Consider the following 12,784-nt stretch of genomic DNA (forward strand, 5'->3'; position numbering starts at 1 on the left):
CCTCCCAGGGCCCCTCCTGCCAGGCTGCAGTCCAGAGGAAGCCAGAATTTGACTTCCTATAGGAAGGGCACCCAGTGAGGTTCATTTGGCCCCCGAAGCTGAAGACCAGGAACAGGCCTGGGCCTTTTCTACCAGAGGCCACCAGCACTTCAGTTCTGTACCTTTTTCTTTTAATATTTTTTTAGGTGGGGGCTGGGGATGTGGCTCAAGCGGTAGCGGTAGCGCGCTTGCCTGGCATGCGTGCAGCCCGGGTTCGATCCTCAGCACCACTTACAAACAAAGATGTTGTGTCCGCCAAAAACTAATAAATACTAAAAATTCTTTAAAAAAATATTTTTTTAGGTGGAGATGAACACACAGCATCTTTATTTTTCTGTGGTGCTGAGGATGGAACCAAGTGTCTCACATGTGTGAGGCAAGAGCTTTACCACTGGGCTACAGCCCCAGGCCCTTTTTCTCTGCTGCATTGGTTTCCTCTCTTATTTGCATGTGTGGGGTGGGAGTGGGGGAGTGGTGCTGGGGATCCAATGGAGGGCCCCAGGCACTGCACCACTGAGCCACACCCCATCCTGGTTTTGATGGACAAGTCTCCACCCACGTCCTGCCTGCTTTTCTTCCTCTGTCATCTCCAGTTTCTAATAATCTAAAATATTTTCAGAAAGTGTCTTCCTTGACCCTTTTGTGGGAAGCTCTCCCTGTCATCTGTCCCAAGTCACACCCCACCCCATGTGGAGCCCATATTCCCTGATCCTTCCCTACAGATGGAGAAGAAGAGGATCATGAGCATCACCTCTGACTATCATCTGCTCTGCCTGCCTAATCCAGAATAATCTCCAAGGAGAAGTGCTTTCCAAGTTTTCAATCCCAGCAGGAAGAACTGAAGTTAGATGGCTGGAAGAACTTCCCAATAGCTGAAGAGAGCAGTCTGAAGATCATGGGAGAAAGACTGGTTTCTATCCAGGTCTGTAATCCTCTTCTCTCCCTAGTTCCCCCTTTCTGTGTACCCTTCAACCCCAGTTAGGGTGCCTCTATACCCACCCCATGACCTCATCATGAACGCTGGCAGAGGGGACCGAGGTCACAGCCTCTTCAGGGCCCTGCGGAAGGGTTGGCCCGGACCCCTTCTACCCTGCCTTTGCCCTGCATTTCTGCTCTGAGTCCTGCATTCTTACCACTCTGACCTTCCAGCATGTTCCCGACAGGGCCATGAGAGTCCAGGGCTGGACGTGTCTGTGCAGAGAGGTTTGGGTGGAGCCAGGTGAGCGGCTGTCCAGGGATTGCGCTCACCTGGGTGGCCCGGCATGGCTCTGCCTCAGCCCTGGAGCCGGCTGGCGGGACAAGTCTGTGCCTGCACAGCCCAGGGGAGCCGCTGGCATGGTGGGCTGACGCACTGACACCTGGTCTTCGCTGACATGGGCCCTTCTCCCCTGGGGGCCGGCCAGGTGGCCGCCGGCTCTGGTGCCGATCTGCACCACTGAGGTCCCACCCTCTGGAAGATGGCATGGGTGTCTGTTGGGGAACCTCCCTGGGTGTCCTTTAAGGGCTCCAGAGGGGCGGATCCAGAGGGGCGGGACCGTGGGTCCTGACCCCACCTTACAGACAGCCCCAGAGCCCCGCCCCCGGCTCCTGGCCCCTCCCCCACACCTGAACTTTTACAAACTATTCCACGCTGTTCCCATGGAGGACGGTTGTGCTTTTGGTCCTTCCCTCTCCCCTGTAAGGGAGTTTGGATCCTTTTAACAAGTGAGGATGTGCCCAGGGTCACCAGCTGGGGGTGGCGGACTGAGGTCTGTGGGGCTTGGTGGCTCCCCTCCCCTGCTCGCTCCCCAGCTGCACCTGGGGCCTCGGGACAGGCGCTGCTCCCTGGGCCTCTCAGAAACCGGGCCCCCTCCCCTACCTCGTCTCCCAGAGCCCAGTGCGGAGCGGGGCCTGCGGAGGCAGAGATGCCTGTCCTTCCCCCGTGTGGTCACAAGGGGGCTCTGGGATCAGGTTTTTCTTCCTCCGACTGGAGTTGGGAGAATTCCCAGCCACACACACCAGCCTCGTGGAGCTTCTCTGGAAGCGCTGCAGCCTCCCGCAGCTGCCACTGACGGGTCTCTGCCAGCCCCAGAGGCAGCCAGAGGGGGTGCGGACTTTGGGCTTCAGAATCCCATTCCAGAATTCCTTCCTTCTCTCAGTCCGGAGTCCTCCCAGTTGTCTGCCCCCTGTTTCTACTGCCACTGGGGGTGGGGTGGGGAAAAATAGAATGAACCACCCTTCTTCTTTTGTGTTATGATTTCTTTTTTTGTGTTATGATTTCCCTACCCAAAACTAGAGGGGAAGCACTTGTTCTCTTTCCAGTCCCTTGACCATTACAGTTCACACTGTGATCTCCTGTCACTGCTGAGAACTGAATAGACAGCAGCAAGAAAGATGTAAGCCAGACATCAGGAAGGACTTCCTCCCAGAGAAGGCCATGAACAACAAGAGTTTGGGTAAATGAAGGAGGTTGAACATAGCAAAGTTTCCTGTTCCTCTGGAGGGAGGCTTTGGTTCTGTGTGTTGGGGAGAGTCCTCTGTGGTCCATAGTCCCCACCTTCAGTTCCTTGCAGGCAAGAGGCAGGGCTGAGTGCAGTTGCTGGCTGCTGTGCACCCCTGAGCCTTACAGAACCAGGGACACTGCAGGACCCCTGGGCCTTGGGGGCTCCTGGGATATGGACGAGATCTGTGGGGTTCTTTCAGAGGGATGAAAGGGGAAACCCCTGCGATGCTGGCGGAGGGGAGGCAGGAAGGAGTGGTTTCTGCGCCCATTTTAAATGTGTCCCGAGGTCTTCAGATGGTTAGACTGAGCGCCACTGGCTCAGCAGGAAAGGCCTGAGCAGGGCACGAGGCCACCACTCCACCTGCTCAATCCCTGTGTCCCCTGCCTCCTCCTTGTCCCTGCGATGCCCAGAGATTCCTGGGTGGCCCAGAGCAGGCTCAGGAGCCAGAGCTGCCTCGGGCCACGCCCTGCGGGAAGGCGGAGGGAACACCTGGAGGGGACACCTTCCTCTGGGCCTGTGCAGAAAGCACTTCTGCCATCGTCCCTGCCCAGCCTGGATGTGTCCATTTCCCAGGCAGAGAAATAGGGGCAGGAGTGAGCTGGGGTGGACGCGGTGGGGACAAGCTCCCATCCAGCCGGGGGGCTCCTCCTTCCCAGCTCCCCCCTGCCCCCCTCCCCTCCCCACCCCACCCCACCCCAGCTCTCCTCCCCCTTCAGCTCTCTCCTCCTTCCCCTTCCTCCCCCTCCCTCCTCCATTCAAGTGCCCCCCTCCCTCCCCCCTCCCCCTCCCCCCTCCCGTACTAGGAGTTAAGCCAGGTGGAGGAGTATTTGGAACTAGAGAGGTGCTCCTGCACCCCTGGGGCATCTGGGCTTCCCTGGCCATTTCCCTGGTTCCTGCTCTTTCTTCCTGACTTCCCCCAAGGTTGATGCTTCTGTTCTGTGGGCCTGGGAAGGGGGAGGAAGGCGGGGAAAAGTCTGGCTCAATTAAATAATGCGTGTGCGTGTGCGTGCGTGTGTGTGTGCGTGTGTGTGTGTGCGTGCGTGCGTGTGTGTGTGTGTGTGTGTGTGCGTGTGTTCCTCGGGGAGTGAGCTGAGCAGGCCCCGGTGATCCCTGCCCTTGAAGGACCTTCTTAAGGAGGCAGCTGGGCCGATGGCCGTGTGATGGGCTTCAGGGAAGGCTTCCCAGAGGAGGCGCAGACACTTGAGATGGGTCTTGAGGGATGAGCTGGAGTTTACCAGGCCCCTGAAGGGTGGGGACAGAGGCAGTCCCATCAGAGCCACCACCGAGAACTTAAGGAAGTCGCAGTAGCCCCATAGGCTGGCGAGCAGGCAGGTGGGCGGCTGCGGGCCTGGCTGGTTAGCTTGCCAGGCCCTCGCATGGAGAGATTCAGAGCGGGGCATTGGTCCTGTCTGAATGAGTGACGGGGGGAGAGAGGGGCTTGGGGACATTGAGGAGAGTGTCCTAGGCCCCCATGGTCTCCCTGCTTGCTGGGAAACTTACCTGGCTGGGCCTCAGTTGACTCATCTGTAAAATGGGGAGGGTGAAGCATCTTCTCCTTAGGAAAGACAGACTTTGTCATTTCTCAAGGTGCCTGTCACACAGAGAGCTTCCACGTGGTCACTGTGGGCTCCTGTGACCAGGACAGCCTTCGTGGACGGCTTGAAAGGGTGAGATAAAAGGAGAGGGGTGGGCATGGCCGGGAACCGTGTGGATGAAGGTCAGAGGCTGCGGGAGTGAAGTCACGTGCAAGGACAGCGTCTGGCGGACTCTGGGGCAGGAGAGGAGGCACTGCTTGGCATGGGAGGTGACTTGTGCTGTTGGGAGGTGTCTGAGGAAGAGTCCGGAGCAGCAGCATGTGAACCATCCCCCCATGGCCATCCCCAAGGTCTTGGGGACCAGACTGTTAGAGAAAGCCCCAAATCCAGGCCCCATAGGTCTTCAGGGAAGCTGGGAATCAGGAACATGCAAATGACATGCAAATGACATGCAAATCGGCCACACCCGGAACCCAGGCCTGAGGGCAGTAATTTCTGGGTTTGAGCTGCAGGCTGGGGGCCAAGGTTCCTGCGCCCTTCCCCGTCCTTGCCAGGGCGCCTCCTGCCAATGGCCAAGCCTGTCCAGAGCGAGGACACGGTCCCACACTACTTTTGCCTTCTCCAGGCCTGGGAGCTGTCCCCAAGCTGGGCCTTGGCCTCTCCGTCCTGTGGGAACTCCCAAAGCTCCCAGGAAGTGTCTGGATGTCCCCGAGGGAGAGAGTACCGCAGGGAGGGCAGAAAGGCCACCTGAGGCAGAGGGAGTGGTGAGGAAGGTCGCAGTGCGGGGACTGGAGGGCGAGGGGCCGTGAGCAGGGAGGGCGGGGGACACAGCTTTGGGGGATAGTGCGGAGTCAGGCCCGCACGAGCCCGGAGACCCCAGACACATTCCAGCAGAGACCTTGAGTGACAGAGGCAGGCGGAGAGCGGCCTCTCAGGGTGCAGCCTGGGACCAGCGCCTCTGCCACTTCCTCTCTCCTGCCTGCCTGTCTGCCTGTCCCCGGCTGACGGTCCCTTTGTCTGTCTAGCTCTTTGTTTGCCCATTTCCCTCCCAGTTCTCCTTTCTTTCTCTATGGCTGTCTTTCTGTTGGTCCAGACCTTGCTCTGGGTCACCGCCCTCTGCTTATCACTCCAAGGAGAGAAAACTTCCTGCTAGTCCTTGCCCTTCCTCCTCCTGAGTTTGGGTCTCCATTTCCTCCTGTCTCCACCCTTTGCCTCCTATCAGCATGTTTGTAAAATTCGGGAATGTGAACAGGTGACTACATTTGTGATTGCTTAGGCATTGTAACAAAGGGTTTAATACACGTGGGGGGCCATGCTGCTCGTCAATCTTCTGAGGACAAAGTGAGAAGAAAATGATGACTACAGCATGAGACGCAGTAGTTAGACATTCAGAAGAACTTCCCCAAAGGGAGGTGTAGGAAATATTACAGCAGGTCAACTGGAGAAGGCTAAATAACCACCTTCTGAATCTCCATGGCAGGAGGATGGGCAACATGACCTTCCCTAGTGTGCGCTAAGAAAAGGTCTTTTTTTTTTTTTTAATATTAGTTGTAGATGGACAGAATGCCACTGAGCCACAACCCCAGCCCAAGAAAAGATCTTTTGATGTGAGGCAGCAGAGATGGGCAGGAGGCTAAGGTACAACCGTGGCCATCCCCTCTCCTAGCTCCCACCTGCACAGCCTCTCCTGTGTCTGGGGAGAGGCCCTGGGAGGGGAAGGGGTGCGGAGGAAGTGCCCTGTCCCCACCGCCACCCCGTTTCCCCACCATCTTCCCAAGCTCAGGACCACTCGCCCCCGCCCCCGCCCATGCATGAGAGATGGCTGCTGGGGACGGAGTGATGTATGTAATGCAGATAAAATGTCAGCAATTCTAAATGGGTCCGGAGCTGCAGCCGTGGGGGGGTGGGGCGCGGGCGGAGCAGGGGGAGAGAGAGGAAAATGAGCCGAGGGTCCTCGCGGGGGAGGGCGCGGGGCAGAGCCCCCTCCCCCAGCGGGGCCGGTGGTGGTGGGGCGGCCCGGGAGGCGGGAGCCCAAATGAGATTTTGAAGAGGGAGCTGGAGGGCGGGGGCGGGGCGAGGCGGGGGCGCGGGCGAGCTGCTGATGTATAGCGGTTTCATAACTTCCTCAGTATTAAAGGCAGGTTCATGGGGAGGGCAGCGCCATTAATCACCAGGCTGAATGGGGCTGGGATTTGCTGAGAGGCGCGCTTGCTGTCTGCTGCGCCTGCCCGGCTCAGGGCGGGAGGGGGCAGGCAGGGATGCCCCTCCTGAACCCCTGAACCGGGGGGGGGCGAGACCCCAGGACGCTGCTCTGGGTGTTAGGCAAGAGGGTCCTGGGAGGTAGGGGAGGGCGGGGACGGGAGACCCTGCCAGGGAGGAGCAGGACGAGGAGGGTTGGGGCAGGGGCTGGATCCAGGAAGGGGGAGGCAGGGGCTGGGGGGGATGATGTGGGCAAAGGCTGAGGGAACCCTGGGGGAGAAAAAGTGGGGAGGGACGATTTTGCATTTGAACATGAAATTGATCACATGTAAATATAATGCAAATGACATGCAAACGAGCATAGGATTTCTCTGGGTCCACAGCTCAGGCGTTCTCTTTCTTGGACTGAGAATGGGGCCAATTTGCATCCAGTTCTGTGCCCAGGGCCTCGTGTCTTCGTTATTAATATTTGCAGAGGGAGAACTCAAGGTCTCTCTTGTGAAGGGGGTGGGGGAGCCAGGGTGAGGCTGCCTCTCCAGGCTCCTTGGGAGAGGGTGAGGCCACGCCCAGGAGTAGTGACATCATGAAAACTGACACTTGAGAGCCACAGGGAGGGAGTCCAGTGGTCAGACTCTGGACTGAGTTGAACTGGTGCGGGCAGGAGAGGCGGAGACTCTGCAGTGAGGCAGGAAGATGGAGAGAGCAGATCCCCACAGTGCACTTGACAGGCCTGAGCAGATACATGGAGGATGTGACAATGCCTTCCGCGTCCCCTGTGGTGGGCACTGTCATCCTCTCTTTCAGGTGGAGAGCAAAATGGTCACCCTGAGATTCAGAGAGGCAATGATCTTCCTAAGGTCACACTGCTGGTGAGTGCCAGACCCCCAAATTCAAGTTTCCTTGGAAGTTCAGTGCTCCCTCAACCTGCCCTAAGACACCACTGGCAGAGAGGAGACCAAGATCACCCAGATGGTTTTCCCAGGGAGAGATCTATCCATTGCACTCCAGATGTGCCGGCCACTGTGATGTCCCCAGTAGTAATTTGTGGTAATGGGGAACTGCGTTTGTACTTCCCCTTAAAAAAAGTCGCCCTGGGCTGGGGTTGTGGCTCAGAGGTAGAGCGCTCGCCTAACATGCATGAGGTTTGATCCTCAGCACCACAGAAAAATAAAGATATTGTTATAACTAAAAATAAATATTTTTAAAAAAGAAGTCAATCTACCATAAAATCATCCATGAATGAGATAAAAACAAAACCGAGCAGGCATTCATGTTTTCTAGTTTTTCTTTCTTTTATTTTTATTTTTCTGTCCTGGAGATCAAACCCAGGACCTTAGATATGCTAAGCAAGTGTTCTACCACTGAGCTACACCCCCAGCCCTCCACTGGTATTTATTAAGCACTTATTAGGTACAAGATAAGGGCCTTTGCTCCGGAGGAAGTTTGAGTGTTAATCTCCCAGAACACACAATCCAGCTTAGAATCATGAGGAATTTCAGCAACAGCTGGTGACAATGGTCAGCAGGGAGGTACAGGGAATGCTTCCAAGGGAGGTGGCATTTGACTTGGGCCATGGAGAATGGGTAGAATGTATTCAATGGCAGAGTGCAAACAGTGTTCCAGGCCAGGTATAACATGCGCTGTTATGCAAAGGCAGGAGAGGATGAGTCAGTCACTCTTCCTGAAGTGCTGGAACTTAGGGTGTGTGGAGGGCTGTGAGGGGGTCAAGTTGAGAGGGTGAGGGGTGGGTCAGGACACCAGGGGGCTGGAAGGCCAGGTCTGGGACATGGAAGTTACCTGAGAGGCCAGTTGGGAGTAGGCAATTGGGTAAGTCATTCACTCAATCACTGGCTCATTCAACAACCGTTCATCAGACACCAATGAGTGCCAGGACTATCCCTGTAGCTCCGCATGCAGAGATGGGAAGGATGTGGTCCCTCTCTTCAGGAAGTTCAGTCAGGCCAGGCATGTGGCACATGGCTGTGATCTCAGCTACTCAGGAGGCTGAGGCAGGAGGATTGCAAGTTTGAGTCCAACCTCAGCAACTAAGTGAGACCCTGCCTCAAAATAAAAAAATAAAAAGGGCTGGGGATGGGTCTCAGTGGTAAAGTGCCCCTGGGTTCAATCCCCAGTATAAAAATAATAGATCCAGGGCTGGGGTGGTGGCTCTGTGGCTAAGCGCTTGCTTAGCATGTGTGAGGCACTGGGTTCGATTCACAGCACTGCATATAAATAAGTAAAATAAAGGTCCATTGACAACTGAAAAAAAAAAAAAGGTTCATTCAGCAGCAATGTCTTTAAAATGGGGATGAAGGAGTAGGTCCCTCAAAGTGTGACTGTGAGGACTAAATGTGAGAATCCACATGAAGTACTTAGTGGCATCTGGTGTAGAAGTAAATGTCAGCTTTGTTATCATCCTTATTTTCACCATTTAAAAATTTGTTTTTGGTACTGGGGATTAAACCCCAGGGATATTTTACCACTGAGCCGCATCTCCAGCTCCCCCCTCTTTTGGGGGTATTGGGGATAGAACTCAGGGGCACTTGACCACTGAGCCCCATCCCCAGCCCTATTTTGTACTTAGAGACAGGGTCTCACTGAGTTGCTTAGCACCTTGCTTTTGCTGCAGCTGACTTTGAATTTGTGATCCTCCTGCCTCAGCCTCCCAAGCCACTGGGATTTCGGTGTGCACCACGGCACCCCGGCTATCCCCAGCCCTTTTTATTTTGAGACAGGGTTTTGCTAAGTTGCTGAGGCTGGCCTCGAACTTGGAATCCTCTGGTCTCAGCCTCCAAGTTACTGGGCCTACATGCGTGCTCCACCATGCCTGGCTCTTATCACCATTCTTAAAGGTGTGGATGGAAGGGTGGAGGCAGGGAGAGGGATCAGCATCTGTTGCAAAACTTGGGGTGGGGAGGAGGAGTGGTCCAGTGTAGGTAGGAAGAAGACAGTTTCAAGAAAGCTCTGAAAAGCATAAGGGGAAAGAGAAGGCAAGTGACAGAGTCAGACACCAGAAAAGGGTGGCGTGGGAGTACCACACGTGGGGAGAACAGCCATCCTTCGGTTCAAGTCTCTGCTGTGTTCCTGGGTCCCGGGAGTGTGGGAGCAGGGCCCAGGTGGCGGGCAGGCTGGACGCTGGGGTTCTGGGGTTCTCTTCCCATTTGGCTACTTGGCTACTGTCCCAGACCCAGCTTGCCGCCTCTTCTCAGCTGCTTGATTTGGCTCCACCTGTGGGAGATCCTCTTCTCTCTCTGCCAAAACCTAACTTCCATCCTTTCTGCTGCAGGACTTAGGGATCAATTCCGTTCCCTTGGCTGTCTGTCTGTCTGATGTCTGTGTGGTCTCCTCAGGATAATTGCTCTGGACAAGTGTAACACCACTCAGACAGATTGTCCTACCTCCTGGCCCCGACATCTCCCACCACTGAATCAAGCCAAATTACCCAGCCCCCCCCCCCCAGCCTGGGGCTCTGGTGAAATCCGATTAGTGAGGAGAGAGCTGTGCTGAGTTGACAGCTCCTCCGATAATTGCTTCCCAAGTAAGCGATGCAAATCCACCCACCCACCCGGCTCTGCTCCTCTGCGGGGACCCAGGCATCCAGCCCAGGAGGTGGAGGATACCTGAGTTTGGGAGACTTGAAGCTGTCACGTGTCCCCCGTTAGGTGGGCATTAATTGGTGAAGCTGGGCTCTGCTGCCTTGGGGCTGAGATAGGGATAAGGGGAGGAGAGGCTGAGCCAGGGACCCCACTGGCTCTGCATTTCTGTCCTCTCAGTCCTTGGAGAAGAGACCTATGTACCAATTTCCCTGTAGGTAGAAGGAAGACGTGTGGAAGACGCAGACCAGCAACATCCGAAGCAAAGAGATGTTATGAAACAAATAAATGAACTCGGGGCCTAGCCCTCCTGGTTCTTCAGTTTTGGAAGAGAGGTGGGAATGGGACCTGGGGTGGGGAAGCAGACAGCCTCCTCCATCTGTAAGTCCCCCACCCACCAGGCTGGAGAAGGACATGGAGGGTTAAGTCCTGACAGAAGTGGAGCTGAGCTGTGAGACGAGGTGTCTGGAGGATTGATCAAGCTTTGAGACTTCTGAGCTTGTGCCAAGGATGTGTCCTTGGGATGCAGTGGGCCTTGCTCACTTCATACATCAGGAACCCCTCTCCGCTTCCCTAAGGCAGTGTACTTTTTAAGGACCTATTAATAGCCCTTTCTTTTTTTTTTTAATATATATTTTTTTCAGTTATTGATGGACGTTTATTTTATTTTATGTGGTGCTGAGAATCGAACCCAGTGCCTCACACATGCTAGGCCAGAGCTTTACCACGGAGCCACAACCTTTCTTACTGTCTTCCCTTCCTATATCTTTCTTTCTTTTTTTTTTTTTTGGTTTTGGTACTGGGGATTGGACGAGAGCTTTGTGCATGCTAAGCACACACTCTGCCACCGAGCTACACCCCAGTCCTCCTTTTGACATCTTTACCTCAAGTTCTTCCCTTCTCTGGCCCCTTCAGCCCACCTCTTGCTGACCTTGGAGACCTGAAAAATACTTTCCTTGCAATCCTGAACTTCCACCCCCAAACCTCACTCACGCAGGTCACTGTCTTTGTTGAACTCTTCAGGGATGAGTAGCCCCATCTTGTCCTATGTGCTTTGGTATCTGGTATGGCGTTATGGCCCAGATCTTGGGTACTTAGTTCGGTATCTGCCTGAGACCCTGGCTGTGGTAATAATAGCAATGAACCTTGATCAAGCTTTGAGACTTCCGAGCCTGTGCCAAATTCTGCTTCAGGGAGCACAGATTCTGTGCTAGGCATTGTTGGTTTTTCCCCCTGGTTCTGGGGATTGAGCCCAGGGGTGCTCTACCACTGAGCTATATGCCCAGTCCTTTTTTATTTTGAAATGGTCTTGCTAAGTTGTTGCAGCTGATCTGAAACTTGCAATCCTCTTGCCTCAGCCTTCTGAGTAGCTGGGATCACAGTTGTGTGCCACCATGCCACCATGCCTGGCTGTGCTAGGCAAAGCGTTAAGTACCTTATGTAATTGAGTCATTTCATCATCATTACAGAAGATACACTTTACAAACATTATCCCATTACATAGCTGAAATAACTGAGGCCCAGAGGAATTAAGTAACTTGCCCAAGGTCACCCCTAGGAAGTGGCAGGGCTGGGATACAGATACAGGCGGCCTGGTTTCACAGCCCGTTCTTTTTCCTCTTCAATGCTCTTTTAAGGTTTGTCGGGCTGAGAGAGGGTTCAGGGTAGTGGAGTTGGGGAAGGTGGCTACCCTGGAAATTAAATATCAGAACTCCCTTCAGGGTTCCCCAGGGAGCTGACCAGGACGACACCTGGTCGTCCAGGGAGGGGAAAACATGGCTTCACTTTCTCCAGTATCCAATTTCTGTTTTCTGCAAGCAGAGGTCCTGCTGCTAGGCCTTCTCCACTGGAGAAGCATGGAGGCAGGAGAAGGGCTGAACGACCTGTCTAGAAGCCGGAGCTGGGAGTCAGAGCTAGGACCTCCAGAAGCCGATAGATGGCGCTCGTGGCCCAACACAGCCCCAGTAGCCTGAGAAACTGAAGGGAAACCGTGAGCATGTTAACCCCTTCCCCACTGGGCTCAGGGCTGAAAAGCAGACTAGGGAGCCGCCGGGGCCCTTTCCAGCCCAGGTGATCCAACTCTGCAGCTTCTTTCCCAGGTCACAGCCTAAGCCTGTTTCTGCTTCTGCCCTGAAGGTCCTATGCTTCCCAGAGGGCCAGGAGATTAAGAAATGGATAAGGTTGGGTGGAGGGCCCGCCTAAGCCCATGTTTCATCTTTTGGGCTCTCTCTGTTGAAAGTTTCTGGGTCTCTGCTTCTAAGCACCTTCACTTTAGGAGGCTTCCTCACCCCGACCTTCCCAGAGAGACCCACCAGGTGGTGAGAAGTATCAGGGGTTAGAGATAGAAAGGGCCCCCAGATCCCTTTGGGGTCAACTGTGGTAACTCCCTGTGGACTGCTTAAGCCTTGTCTTTTTCTGGGGAGGCCCTGGGGATTGAATTCGGGGGCACTCAACCATTGAGACAAATCTCCAGCCCTATTTTGTATTTTATTTAGAGACAGGGTCTCACTGAGTTGCTTAGCGCATCACTGTTGCTGAGGCTGGCTTTGAACTCTCAAGTCTCCTGTCTCAGCCTCCTGAGCCACTGGGATTATAGGTGTGTGCCACCGCGCCAGGTGTCTCAGCCTCTCTTTATATCTGGACTCCCTATCTCTGAGTTTCCTGGGGTGGATAGGCTTTAGGGATAGAAAGAGTTATCTAATTCTTCTAGGAAGTTGAAATCAGGGGAAGGGGCTCTTGGGAGTTATCTCCTTTCTTGTTACTCATTTTACTCATTATTGCCTGCCAGAGGCAGATTTGGAATGGGTAGGGGATGCCAGGATGATAAAGTGTGGAGTGTGAAGTGTGAGGCAAGCGAGTGGTAGAGGGTAGGGTGGGAAGGAGGGTGTCTAAGGGATAGTGGAGATCCTAGAATACTTTTTTAATATGTATTTTT

This window comes from Marmota flaviventris, chromosome 3, assembly GCF_047511675.1.
Source record: "Marmota flaviventris isolate mMarFla1 chromosome 3, mMarFla1.hap1, whole genome shotgun sequence".
NCBI lineage: Eukaryota > Metazoa > Chordata > Mammalia > Rodentia > Sciuridae > Marmota > Marmota flaviventris.